Source organism: Bubalus bubalis, chromosome 23 (assembly GCF_019923935.1).
Source record: "Bubalus bubalis isolate 160015118507 breed Murrah chromosome 23, NDDB_SH_1, whole genome shotgun sequence".
In the NCBI taxonomy this organism is placed as follows: domain Eukaryota; kingdom Metazoa; phylum Chordata; class Mammalia; order Artiodactyla; family Bovidae; genus Bubalus; species Bubalus bubalis.
Window position 1 is genome coordinate 7,904,582 of NC_059179.1, and position 12,369 is coordinate 7,916,950.

The window sequence follows — 12,369 nt, forward strand, 5'->3', positions numbered from 1 at the left end:
TTTCCCAGCAATCTTGATTCCAACTTGTGATTCATCCAGCCTGTCATTTCACATGATGTCAATGAAAAGAAATAGAGGAAAATAATAGAAAGGTAAAGACTAGAGATTTCTTCAAAAAAATTAGAGATCCCAAGGGAACATTTCATGAGATGAGCACAATAAAGGACAGAATAGGTATGGACCTAACAGAAGCAGAAGATATTAAGGAGAAGTGCAAGAATACACTGAAGAACTATACAAAAAAGATCGTAATGACCCAGATAACCACGATGGTGTGATCACTCACCTAGAGCCAGACATCCTGGAATGCAAAGTCAAGTGGGCCTTAGGAAGCATCACTATGAACAAAGCTAGTGGAGGTGATGGAATTCCAGTTGAGCTATTTCAAATCCTAAAAGATGATGCTGTGAAAGTGCTGCACTCAATGTGCCAGCAAATCTGGAAAACTCAACAGCGGCCACAGGACTGGAAAAGGTCAGTTTTCATTCCAATCCCAAAGAAAGGCAATGCCAAAGTGTTCAAACTACTGCACAATCACACTCATCTCACACGCAAACAAAGTAAAGCTCAAAATTCTCCAAGTCAGGCTTTAACAGTATGTGAACCGTTAACTTCCAGGTGTTTAAGGTAGATTTAGAAAAGGCAGAGGAACCAGAGATCAAATTGCCAACATCCACTGGATCATGGAAAAAGCAAGAGAGTTCCAGAAAAACATCTATTTCTGCTTTATTGACTACGCCAAAGCCTTTGACTGTGTGGATCACAACAAACTGTGGAAAATTCTTAAACAGATGGGAGTACCAGACCACCTGACCTGCCTCCTTAGAAATCTGTATGCAAATCAAGAAGCAACAGTTAGAACTGGACATGGAACAACAGACTGGTTCCAAATTGGATACATATGTCAAGACTATATATTGTCACTCTGCTTATTTCACTTATATGCAGATTACATCATGTGAAATACAGGGCTGGATGAAGCAGAAGCTGGAATCAAGATTGCTGAGAGAAATAGCAATAACCTTAGATACACACATGACATCACCCTTTTGGCAGAAAGCAAAGAACTAATGAGCATCTTAATGAAAGTGAAAGAGGAAAGTGAAAAAGTTGGTTTAAAACTCAGCATTCAGACCTGCCTTATGATCCAGCAATCCCACTGCTGGGCATACACACTGAGGAAACCAGAAGGGAAAGAGACACGTGTACCCCAATGTTCATTGCAGCACTGTTTATAATAGCCAGGACATGGAAGCAATCTAGATGTCCATCAGCAGATGAATGGATAAGAAAGCTGTGGTACATATACACAATGGAGTATTATTCAGCCATTAAAAAGAATACATTTGAATCAGTTCTAATGAGGTGGATGAAACTGGAGCCTATTATACAGAGTGAAGTAAGCCAGAAAGAAAAACACCAATACAGTATACTAATGCATATATATGGAATTTAGAAAGATGGTAACAATAACCCTGTGTACGAGACAGCAAAAGAGACACTGATGTATAGAACAGTCTTATGGACTCTGTGAGAGAGGGAGAGGGTGGGAAGATTTGGGAGAATGGCAAAAAAAAAAATAAAAAAAAACAAAAAAAACCCTCAGCATTCAGAAAACTAAGATCATGGCATCTGGTCCCATCTCTTCATGGCAAATAGATGGGGAAATGATGAGAGACTTTATTTTGGGGGGCTCTAAAATCACTGCAGATGTTGACTGCAGCCATGAAATTAAAACATACTTGCTCCTTAGAAAAAAAGTTATGACCAACCTAGACAGCATATTAAAAAACAGAGACACTACTTTGCCAACAAAGGTCTGTCTAGTCAAAGCTGTGTTTTTTCCAGTAGTCATGGATGGATGTGAGTGTTGGACTATAAAGAAAGCTGAGTGCTGAAGAATTGATGCTTTTCAATTGTAGTGTTGGAGAAGATTCTTGAGAGTCCCTTGGACTGCAAGGAGATCCAACCAGTCCATCCTAAAGGAAATCAGTCCTGAATATTCATTGGAAGAACTGATGCTGAAGCTGGAACTCCAATACTTTGGCCATCTGATGTGAAGAACTGACTCATTGGAAAAGACCCTGATGCTGGGAAAGATTGAAGGCAGGAGGAGAAGGAGTTAACAGGATGAGATAGTTGGATGGCATCACGAACATAATGGACATGAGTTTGAATAGGCTCCGGGAGTTGGTGATAGACAGGGAAGCCTGGCGTGCTAAAGTCCATGGGGTCAATGAAGAGTTGGACACGACTGATTGAACTGACTGACTCTGTATATAAGTTAAATAAGCAGTAACAATAGACAGCCCTGTTGAACTCCTTTCCCAATTTAGAAGCAGTCACTTGTTCCATGCCAGTTCTAACCGTTGCTTCTTGACCTGCATCCAGGTTTCTCAGTAGACAGGTAAGGTAATCTGGTATTTCCATCTCTTTTAAGTATTTTCCACAGTTTGATATGATCTGCACAGAAAAGCTTTAGTATAGCCAATGAAGCAGAAGTAGATGTTTTTCTGGAATTCCCTTGCTTACTCTATGATCCGGTGAATGTTGATAATTTGATCTCTGGCTCCTCTGCCTTTTCTAAATCCAGCTTATACAGCTGGAAGTTCTCAATTCAAGAACTGTCAAAGCCTAGCTTGAAGGATTTTGAGCATAACCTTACTAGGATGTTGAAGTATGACCTAAACAAAATCCCTTATGATTATACAGTGTGTTACTCGTTCAGTTGTGTCTCTTTGCAACCCCATAGACTGTAACAGCCCATCAGGCTCCACTGTCCATAGAATTCTCCAGGGAAGAATACTGGAGAGGGTTGCTTTTTCCTTCTCCAGGAGCTCTTCTAGACCTAGGGATTGTACCCTGGTCTCCTGCATTGCAGGAAGATTCTTTACCATCTGAGCCACCAGAGAAGCCCCTGATTATACAGTGGAGGGTGATGAACAGGTTCAAGGGATTAGATCTGGTAGACAGAGTGCCTAAAGAACTATAGACAGAGGTTCATAACACTGTACAGGAGGCAGTGACCAAAGCCATCCCTAAGAAAAAGAAATGCAAGAAGGCAAAGTGACTGTGTGAGGAGGCTTTACAAATAGCTGAGAAAAGAAGAGAAGTGAAAAGCAAGGGAAAAAGGGAAAGACAGACCCAACTGAATGTAGAGTTCCAGAGAATAGTAAGGAGAGATGGAAAGCATTCTTAAGAGGACAATGCAGGGAAATAGAGAAAAACAATATAGTTGGAAGGATTCGAGATCTCTTCAAGAAAATTAGTGATATCAAGGGAATATTTCATGCAAGAATGGGCACGATAAAGGACAGAAACTGTAAGGTCCTAACAGAGGCAGAAGAGATTAAGAGGAGGTGTCAAGAATATACAGAAGAACTGTACAAAAAAGGTATTAATGACTGGGATAACCATGACAGTGTGATCACTCACCTAGAGCAAGTTTTCATTCCAATTCCAAAGAAGGGCAGTGCCAAAGAATGTTCAAACTACAGCATGTTGTACTCATTTGACATGCTAACAAGGTAATACTCAAAATCCTTCAAGCTAGGCTTCAACAGTACTTGAATTGAGAACTTCCAGATGTACAAGCTGGGTTTATAAAAGGCAGAAGAACCAGAGATCAAGTTATCAACATTCACTGGATCATACAGTAAGCAAGGGAATTCCAGGAAAATATCGACTTCTTCATTGGCTATGCTAAAGCTTTGACTGTGTGGATCACAACAAACTGTGGAAAATTCTTAAAGAGATGGAAATACCAGACTACCTTACCTGTCTACTGAGAAACCTGGATGCAGGTCAAGAAGCAATAGTTAGAACTGGCATGGAACAAGTGACTGCTTCTAAATTGGGAAAGGAGTTCAACATGGCTGTCTATTGTTACTCTTATTAAACTTATATGCAGAGTAAATCATATGAAATGCCAGGCTGGATGAATCACAAGCTGGAATCAAGATTGCTGGGGGAAATATCAACAACCTCAGATATGAAGATAATACTACCCTAGTGGGAGACAGCAAAGAAGACCTCATGAGCCACTTGATGAGGCTTGAAGAAGAGAGTGAAAAAGCTGGCTTAAAATTCAACATTAAAAAAAAAACCAAAACAAAACCTAAGATCATGGCAAGGGTGGTGACTGCACCCATGAAATTAGAAGACACTTGCTCTTTGGAAGGAAAGCTATGACAAACCTAAACAGTGTATAAAAAAGCAAAGATATAACTTTGCCAACAGAGGTCCATATAAAAAAGCTATGGTTTTTCCTGTAGTCATGGATGAATGTGAGAGGTGGACTATAAAAAAGTCTGAGCACCAAAGAATTGATGCTTTTAAATTTTAAACTGTGGTGTTGGAGAGGACTCTTGAGAGCCCCTTGGACTGCAAGGAGATCAAACCAGTCAATCCTAAAGGAAATCAATGCTGAATATTCATTGGAAGGGCTGATGTGGAAGCTCCAACATTTTGGCCAGCTGATGCAAAGAGCTGACTCATTGGAAAAGACCCTAAGGCTGGAAAAGATTGAAGGCAAAAGGAGAAGGGGTAGGGAGAGCATGAGATGTCTTCATAGCATCACCAACTCAATGGACATGAATCTGAGCAAACTCCAGGGGATATTGAAGGACAGAGGAGCCTGGCATGCTGCAGCCCATGGAGTCCCATAGAGTCGGACATGACTTAGTGACTGAACAATAAAAGCTTTATTTTGCCTATAAAATCCTAGACCCGATAGGTCCAGGATATAAAGTGTGTTGAATGAATGGTTGTACACATATTAGGAGCAACTTCTGAGAATCTGGGGCTTCCTTTGTGGCTTATCTAGTAAAGAATCTGCCTGCAAAGCGGGAGACCTGGGTTTGATCCCTGGGTTGGGAAGATCCCCTGGAGAAGGGAATGGCTATCCACTCCAGTATTCTGGTCTGGAGAATTCCATGGACTGTATAGTCCATGGGTCACAAACAGTGGGACACGATTGAGTGACTGTCACTTTGGAGAGTTTGACTATGTGTGTTCAAAAGCTGAAGACAACATGAAGGAGGAATTTTACACAATATTCATTCCCAAAACCACTTGGGTCATTGTCTACAACACTTACTGGGTTAAGAATGCATCATACAACTATACTTTGATATTTCTGAAGGGAAAAATTCACTTAATAGGCATATTAAGCTAAATACTGTAAGAATCCTAGATTCCAGAATAAAATTTGTGGCCAAAGAACTATTATAATTGACTAAAGTGGTAAAACACTTGAATTTGAAATAGATACAGCAGCTAGTCTCATTTTATACATCTAAAACCTTAGGCTGCAAATTTGCCTATATTCTATAATACTCAAGGCTCCATTCCCTAACAATTGCATGTATGCATATATAATGTTCAGAAAAGGAATCATACCTCTAATTTAAGTAATTATAAATCCGATTAACCAGTATTTACAGGTCCCTACTGAATATCTTTTATAACACACATTTCATGATAGGAATAAATTTTTTTTTTTAATCTCACCATACTATCTCCATGCCTACTCTATAGTTGTGAGGCTGTTCCTGTCACTAGTGAATACTCTGAAATAATAACAATAATAATATACTGCACCATACATACTATTAAAGAATTCAGTGTTCTTTATTTGTATTAATCCAGCTTCCCCTTCTAATATCAGAATAAGATAGAATGAAAACATTACTTAATTTCCTTCTTTTACAATCAGAGTGAGAGAGAGATTAGCAGCATAATTATCTAGAGAACAAAACTAAGAACTGGATTTTATCAAATATAGAATCATGAAAGGGCCAAGATCTGTAATGTCCTGCTTTGCTCATTTGAAATACAGATTATAAATCTATCAAATTATTTATTGATATGCCTATATTCTAATTCAGTATCACAGGTTTTTTTTTTTTTTTTCAATATCTTAAATGTGGGGGGAAAAGTTTAACCTGAAACAATATCCTCCTATATCCTCCTACGATGTATTTGGGCTTCCCTAGTGGCTCTGCAGTAAAGAATCCACTTGCCGATGCCGGAGACACGGGTTGGAAAGATCTTAATCCCTGGGTGGGAAGATCTCCTGGAGAAGGAAATGGCAACTCACTCCAGTATTCTTGCCTGGGAAATCCCATGGACAGAGGAACCTGGCAGGCTACAGTTCATGGGGGTCACAAAGAGTCAGACACAACTTAGCGACTAAACAACAACAATCCAATGTCTACCAAATATCACGATGCACTGGACATAGATTACTTCTCCTTGCACTAATCTTTCCTTGTTTAGTTCCATTGGCCACATGATCTTCTCTATAATCAGTATGTATAGTCACTCTCTCTCTTTCTATAGCCCCTGAATGCAGATTTCTAAGAAACATGAATCTAGTGGAACTAGGAACTTAAGACTGAATAAAGTAAAGTTGCTCTAGGCGCACTGCCTAATTCCAATTAAGCTCTCCTTGATTTAGTTTCGATACGGGGCATGCGGCCCAGGACTTAAGATTACACTAAATCATGGGCACCATCGGCAGTATCCTCTTCAATCCCGGTTTATACACTTGCACAGAGTTGAACAAGTAACCCAAGAAGGAAGAAAAAAACACAGAACTTTTCAATTGTGCTGAAATAATTCCCTTAGTAATGACTGAAAAGCTCACTCAAATCCCTTGTTTTGTTTTTCGTAAGTAGATATACACCCTGCAAGAGAGTATTTATGTACATAATTGGCTTCCTTGGGCTTAAAATGTGTATAGAAACTTAGAATATAAACGGAAATGAGAAAACAAAATAATGAGAAGCTTGAAAATCAAAGAATTTTAGATTAGCAAAATTTTATTAAAAGGAATAAAGGGGTGACTTATTAACTTTTAAATATGTGCAAAGTATGAAGAACAAGCCTGCCAACTTTCTGTTTTACTGGATATAACCAACATAGGTTTAAATTCAGTGAGATGATACAAGGAAACTTTTTGCTTTTAAAGAAGTGGTAGCTTCTTTCCTTAAGCATGTTCCTGAAATGAGTTGTGTCTTTTTATTTCCTTACAGAACGTTAAAAATAAGACAAAAATCGACGATTTGCTCTTGCCCTAAGATGGCTTAATGCTTAAATGTTATAACCTCAACAGGGGTATTTTCAATTTGTGGAACAAAAAGAAAATTTAGTTGCAGTTACACATTCTTGTTAGATTTGTGTCCATTTTCAAAGATGATCATATGCAACAAAACATTTGCAATTCAGATAGCTAAACTGCATTTTTGTGAATTTCAGGTGATTTAGAACTTTGTTATTTAAAGGCCTACAGGGCATATCTAAAGGCCTTGGGCTTCCCAGGTGGCGCTAGTGGTAAAGGACCTGCCTGCGAATGCAGGTAGATGTAAGAGACGTGGGTTCAATCCCAGGGTTGGGAAGATCCCTGGAGGAGGGCATGGCAACCCACTCCAGTATTCTTCCCTGGAGAATCCCATGGACAGAGGAGCCTAGAGGGCTATAGTCCATTAGGGTCATAAAGAGTCAGACACAACTGAGCAACTAAGCACAATACAGCACTCAGGGCACAAACAGCAGCAGCATCCTTGGGAGCTTGTTAGAAATGCAAATTGGGAGACTCCATCCCTGACCTACAAGCATCAGATTCTTTACTGCAACAAGAAACTTTGTTGATTCCTATACAGTCAAGGTTGAAAAGCATTGATTTAGAAAGTCCAATTGAGTGGGGTCAATTAAATCTTTCATATTCAATTCTGTTGCATTCTAGTCACTACTGTACTTTGGAAATATTCAAGATCCAATTGTTGATCTGTACTGTTTGTTATAATTGGTATTTCATAATATCCTTGTGGCTTTCAGAGTGTAAGTTCCTCAAGTCAAGAAAGGGTTTTCCTATGAAACAATAGCTTATGAAATTAAAATCAGACACTTTGGAATATAAGGCTGTTAGAACACTTATAATAACTATACCAAAATATATTGACCTTTACAGCATATTCTAGGTTCAGTCAGCAATAGGTGATTTAGAAGCTAAAGGGAACCTTTGTAAAAGAGCTATAGAGCTTCGTGATTAGATTTTGTGCCACATACCTTCAGTAATCAATCATTCTATTCACTAGCATTCATTAAAACATTTGTTTTTACTTTTTTCAACCTTGAGAAATAATTAAAGAATACTAAAATGTACATAAAGTGTATAATTTAATTTGCCTTTATACAAATATATCTTTTACTATGCAGTTTTTAAATTAAATATTTTATTTAATATAAGTAAATATAATACTAACCATAATATAAACATTACTAAGAGTTCCATTCAAGCTTCATTAATGTGTCAAGGCTAAAGTCAAGTACCACCTGTAATCAGACTGCATAAGTAATTCTTACTATATAATCTTGGTTTAAACATGAAAAGAAAATCTATGGCCATGCGTTAGCTTAAGCATTATTATTTAAATTGCCTTCATAAGGGTTCATCTAGCTGGCAACCACATGGACTAAAACACTGATCCTGTATATCTATCATAGCGTCATTTAAATTATAAATTTAACGCTGTAGTGACGAGAATTCCTAATTTTATGGCAGGTTTTTAATGCAATAGTGGTATGATTCTAAGATACTATGGGCAATACAATTATTTTTTCACATTAATTTTCATGGAGTATTTTACTGAAATAACCAAGGCAGAAAAATATAACTTATTTATCAGAGACAATTTGGATTAAATCACTATATAACTCTACTTAATTACTTTTACACACAAAAAATCAGGTCTGAATTTTGTAAGGCAAATCTGATTTAAAATCAATTCATAATTTAAAAAGATAACCATAAGGGCTATTAATCAAAAGTAGAATCAACAGTCTGTATCCTGTAATACACATTAGTTGCTCACCCAGACTTGATTTCTCGTCTTCCTCCCTAACAGAGTCTGATTATGTCTAGGTCTCTGTTCCTCCTCTTAACACTCAGACCCTCCAGGGGATGATGGTCCCTCAACATAATTAGTATGTGAGCTATTCCATTTCGCTTGCCGATGATTGGTTCAGAAATTCAGCCAGTGAGATGAAAAGTGTTCACTGGGAGCTTGCGGGAAAGTTCTTCACTGTTTCCCAGAGCATCTAGTAAGGACTCTCTCTCTCTCTCCTCCTCCGGATTCTGTCACTCACAGATGCGACACTTGTTTATTCAGCTATCAATCTGAGGACAGAAGAGGGCAGAGCCGACAGGGTCCAGGGGGAACAAAGCTGGACCCACTCAATGGTCAGCCTGAGGCTCCTCTACCTCTGAATTTTTAATTATGAGATGATTTCCTTACTCTTTTAAAAGTATGCTTGAGTCAGAGTTTTCTTTGTTTGCCTCAAAAATCACTTAACTAGCACAAGTAATAATTTTCTTAACCCAAAAGAATAAACATAATTTAGCTGGTGCTATTTAAAATCAGAATACTTGTGTTAAATAGCAAAAGAATGGTAATAGTGTACTATTATAGTTCAGTTTGATCAGTTTCTTTTATTAAGCCTAAAGACTTCCTTTCTAGAAGAAGATAGCTCTTAAAATCACAAAATTACTAACACCAGGGACTCAATCCTTTTTTAAATATACAGCTGAATTTAAAATCAATTATAATGTCTGATCTAGAAACTAGATTCTTCAAAACTAAAAAAAAATTAATTCAAGTACTTCTTGACCACATTTATTAAAAGCTTTATAGGATAAGAAGTTGTTAGTGGTATTCCCAATGATGTTCTCTACCCTTCAAAAATCTAGTTATATTAGAAGTAAAACTTGTAAAACTGCTGTCCTAATCACATACAAATAGGAAAGACATATAAGAGTTTCCTGGGAAGATCCCCTGGAAGGGGAAATGGCAACCCACTCCAATATTCCTGCCTGGAAAATTCCATGGACAGAGAGTTGCAAAGAGTCAGACATGACTGAGCATGCACACACATGAAATAAGAATTTCAAGGGAGTCCAGGGAAGAGAAATCACTCCCATTTTGAGTAGTAAGAACAGCAAATGGCAATCCACCCCAGTGTTCTTGCCTGGAGAATCCCAGGGACTGGGGAGCCTGGTGGGCTGCCGTCTTTGGGGTTGCACAGAGTCGGACACAACTGAAGTGACTTAGCAGCAGCAGCAGCAGCAAGAACAGCAAGGAAGATTTCCCAGAGGAGGTGACATATGAGCTAGGATAGAAAGAGTGTCCCTATAGGTAAAATAAAAGAGACAGAAAGGCATTCCAGCACAGGCAAAGTTAGGATGTGGAACAAAGTGGTAAGTAAGGGAGCACGAGCAGTGTTTGGGGAAGGCTGAGCTGAATCACCTGGTTTTGCTGGAACAGAGTGTGTGTTGAAAGCAAGAGTAGGAGATGTCCTGAAAAGCAAGACTAGTGTCAGATTATGACGGACTTTGAATGCTATATACTTCAGAGTATAAAATTCTTCAGGTATGAAATGAAATGGAAAACCAAGGAAGGTTTCCAAGGAATTAGTGGTATGACTAATATACACTACAGACATTTTGAGCTGGATGATTCTTTGTTTCAAGGGCTGTTCTATGCCTTGTAGGATGTTTAGCTGCATCTCTGGCTTCTACTCACTAGATTTCAGTAACACCTCTTGCTCCCACCTGAGTTTTGACAACCAGAAATGTCTCTGCTAAGTTGCTTCAGTCGTGTCCGACTCTGTGCGACCCCATAGACAGCAGCCCAACAGGCTCCCCCGTCCCTGGGATTCTCCAGGCAAGAACACTGGAGTGGGTTGCCAGTTCCTTCTCCAATGCATGAAAGTGAAAAGTGAAAGGGAAGTCATTCAGTCGTGTCCGACTCTTAGCGACCCCATGGACTGCAGCCCACCAGACTCCTCCATCCATGGGATTTTCCAGGCAAGAGTACTGGAGAGGGGTGCCATTGCCTTCTCTGAGAAATGTCTCTAGACATTGTTAAATGTCCTGGAGGGCAAAATAATTCTATTCTGAGATAAAGGAGAGGTTCCTATGGCAATATCACAGAAACCAAAGATTACATAGCAGGCACTGGGTAAGTTGAGCTGAACTATAATTAATGAATGGAAATTGAGACAATTAGAGGGAAGGTGGGGGCAATATCACAGGTAATAATACGGGCAGTAGCAGGGGAAACAGAAAGACTAAGACTGTGGATACTACAATCTTCCAAACTATTCCTAAACTCATTTGATCACAGAAATCTACATAATACTCATTAATATCACACAGAACACATTTTAGGAAATTCTATGTACATGACTAATTTTAAAGTTAATACTTTTCTACATGTACCTCTATGTTCATAGCAGAACTGTTTACAATGGTCATGACATGGAAACAACCTAAATGTCCATCAACAGATAAATGAAAAAAAGATGTAGTGAGTGACTGCATGCTAAGTCATTTCAGTTGTGTCTGACTCTGCAATCCTGTGGACTGTAGCCTGTCAGGCTCTTCTGTTCATGGGATTCTCTGGGCAAGAATCGGAGAAGGCAATGGCACCCTACTCCAGTACTCTTGCCTGGAAAATCCCATGGACGGAGGAGCCTGGAAGGCTGCAGTTCATGGGGTTGCTAAGGGTCGGACACGACTGAGCCACTTCACTTTCACTTTTCACTTTCATGCATTGGAGAAGGAAAGGGCAACCCACTCCAGTGTTCTTGCCTGGAGAATCCCAGGGACGGGGGAGCCTGGTGGGCTGTCGTCTATGGGGTCGCACAGAGTTGGACATGACTGAAGTGACTTAGCAGCAGTAACAGCAGCTGGGCAAGAATACTGGAGTGGGTGCCATGCCCTCCTCCAGGGGATCTTTCTGACCCAGAGGTGGAACCTGTTATGTCTCTTGCATTGGCAGGTGGGTTCTTTACCAATAGTGCCACTTGGGAAGCCCAAGGATGTGGCGTGTGCCACATATATATACACCGCCACAAATACACACACACCATGGAATATGACTCTGATAGTAAAAAGAAAAAAACTAAAAATGAAATACCATTTGCAGCAACATGGATGGACCTAGAGATTATCATATTAAATGAAGTCAGAAAAAAGAAAGACAAATATCTAATGACATCACGTACACGTAGAACCTAAGGAATAAACTTGTCTACGAACTTAACAAATGAGCTTATCTAGGAAACAGAACTCATAGAGAATAGACTCACAGTTGCCAGGGAGGAGGGAATGGGAGAGAGGAGGATTAGGAGTTTGGAATTAGCAGATGCAAACAACTATATACAAGATGGATAAACAACGAGGTCCTGTGGAAAACTCTTAAAGAGATGGGATACCAAATGATCTTACCTGCCTCCTGAGAAATCTGTATGCAGGTGAAGAAGCAACAGATCCAGACATGGGACAATGGACTGGTTCCAAATTGG

General features: G+C 39.2%; 1 protein-coding gene across 4 annotated transcripts in view; it reads right to left on the reverse strand.

The window, feature by feature from the left end:
• The window catches only part of PRKG1 (protein kinase cGMP-dependent 1), a 1,428,274-nt gene that overhangs the window by 671,845 nt on the left and 744,060 nt on the right, over positions 1–12,369 (reverse strand). The window lies entirely within an intron of this gene.